The following is a 2,949-nucleotide window of genomic DNA, read 5'->3' as shown; positions in this document are numbered from 1 at the left end:
CAGTTTGTTGCTTAAATAAAGATCAGTGGTTGATTGTTCTTGACATAAATATAAGTTATTTAATGATTAGGCTCCTAGTTTTCTTGTTGTTTAAATAAAGGGCAATGGCTGACTAACAGAAGACATAAAAATGAATTGGCTATAAAATAATTTCTGAATAAATATGACAGCATTGAATTTTATTAATATTGCTAATATTCTTCAGAGTAAGTATGGTTAGATAAGGTAAAAAAACAAAATGCATTTATCCAGTATGGCTTCGAAACCGATTAATATCCGGTGGATAAGAACGGATTCTCAGCCACACTGAAACATCATGCATAGCATCTTTTTTTAAAAACATTTCCACGAATGTTAAATAAAAATCATAGAATTAATACCGGGACTTCGAACTTAATCTCATAATCTTTCATGTTAATATCCACGGAAAACTGTCTTTAATACAATGCGATAATAGTTTTTTCTTTCATCGTATTATAAACCGCTTTCCGCGGATATAGAATGTACAATTATAAGATTAAAACTAGTTTTTTAGCCCCGAGTTGCCGAATGAATACGAGAAATAAATATTCTTTCATCTAGAATTGGACTTATTTTCCAACGAAAGTAAAACTTTTCCCAAAACGTACAGGAAAAGAAAGCCTTGTACTAACGTGTCTGCGTACAAGTTTCTGAAAGATCATACAAGAAATACACATATGATTCAAAATATTAAAATTCTATGTTAAAATAAGGGCCAGACTAATTTCTATTCTTTTGTATAACAAATTAACTCCTTTTTTCTGTTGAATTGAAAATTGAATAATTTCTTCCATTTTTTTATAACGAAGATTATCTGCAAATTACTTTGTCTGTCTGTTCTCAAGTAATTCTGTTAGTAATATATTTTTTATGTTTAAATCTGTTCGTCGATTTTTATTATTATTCCCTAAATCATTTATATTTATGTGATTTGATACCTATTAATATTCTCATCCTTGTTCCAATCTTGCCATTTTCTATCTATTATTCAAGGATAACTTTCTTAAAGACTATACAGACATGCTTTATATTCTTAACACTTTTCGAATTTAATGCATACACTAAACCGATTAGAAATAGTAAATCCGTGCTTGGCGCATGACAATAATAGAAAATTTAATGATTAAATTAGACAGAACACAATACTAATTTCTTTTAGTAATCAAAGACAAAAGTTATTGGAGGTTTATAAAAATTTCAATATGAAGCTCTTAATTTTTAACCTTTAATGATAAAATCTATATTTCAATAATTTTTCATACAAGGATGACAACATACACGAAGAAAGAAACTTTAAAACATTAGGAATGAAGGGGGCATTAGACACTTAAAGTTTATAAACACTATCTGCAATTCGTTGCCCCAAAAACCTGAGAAGTAGGTTGATTATACAGTGTATATATATAGACAGCATTTGCGTTCATACTTTTCCTCCAATAAATTGATCTACACCAGGGGTAAAATTGTTTCTCATAATTGGCGTGTACATTTATTTAGAAGCAGCTATATAGTGTTTATAAAGTGTGTCCAAAAAATGAACCAATCTTCCAACGAATTACGCGCGCGCCAATTGACGTCAAATTCCCTTATAATATTTCACTATAAGCTGCTTCAGGGAAACATAGACTTTCACACTACAAGGTTAGAATAGCTACGCTCAAAATGATAATAATTTAAATCATTTGTTATTGTTAATTTGTCCAAATTTAAGATTAATTATGGACAATGGAATTTTGATTAGATTTTGAATTTTTCATTTCCAGTATTTTCTCTATCTCTCTCACACACTATCCCATTCCTTCTGTAGCTTTCTCTATCGCTTTCTTTCTCTCTTTCTTTCTCTAGCTTGATCTACCTTCTTAGCACCAAAGCTACTCTATTATTACCTTTGTATGTCCGCTATGGGGGAAATGTGATTTTCTCGACTGCTATTAATGATAGAAAGCTGCAGTTTTTAGTGATGGTATATGATAGTATATGTACATCTATTATACATATTAAACTGTCCGTCTACCTGTCGGTCATGCAACAAGACATAAACCTTATCTTTTAAAGGTTTCGTTGTTTGCTTTGAGTTTTTGTGCTTTGCTACTTATGGATTTTGTCATCCTTGTTATTTTAAATTTCTTTCTCTATCTCGTTTTCATTTTTTAAAAGCGAAGCTTTTCTATAATTAGGGTCGATCCGTCCGTACGTCCGTCCGTCCGTCCGTAACGGATAGCTTTTCCCGTTAATTTAGGCATGTTAGAATTGTCCTATCGATTTTAAATTTTGCATGGTGATTACTTTAGTAGTTAGGTACGATTTAGAAAGCGTAGCAACTCTGTAATCATTACCAAAATGTCCGTACGTCCATTTTAAACATGTTGATTTTTTTACTTTTTTAACAACAAATTTTTATGTGATCTAATCATCGGATTGATCTGATCTTTGGTATATTGATTCCTGGGACAACAAAGTATATTGTAATAAGCGAAGCAACTCTATAATCAAGTCCTAAAAATGTAAGTATGTCCATAAAAATTTTTCTGTATCAAGCAGTTTTTCAACAAATTTACTTCCAATTTTGCTTTTATAATGATATTTATTTATAAATTTATATTTGATAATTAAGTTCTAACACTAAGTGTTAATGTCCGTTTGTCCTACCGTTTTAGTGTTTCGCTTTTATGGATGTTGTCATCCTTGTTTTAGTTATGCTCAGAATTGATAGTTTTCTATGCTTAAAAGCTTTCTAACTCAAACCTTAATTGTGTTAGATATCATGACCTTATGACTTTTAATTAGTATTGGAGCTAATCTATAATGTATTATGACGGGGATTGTTTATATCTTTTTAAAGTGAATTTTTTTTTATTTAGAAAGCTTGAATGTTATCATACTGGGGAAAAATGTAGGGAAAGGGTAATTATTCCTCCTTTTACTTAC

This window comes from Acartia tonsa, chromosome 2 (assembly GCF_053477335.1).
Source record: "Acartia tonsa isolate MP-2025a chromosome 2, ASM5347733v1, whole genome shotgun sequence".
NCBI lineage: Eukaryota > Metazoa > Arthropoda > Copepoda > Calanoida > Acartiidae > Acartia > Acartia tonsa.
The sequence above is the reverse complement of the archived record's forward strand: the minus strand, read 5'-3'. Positions refer to the sequence as shown.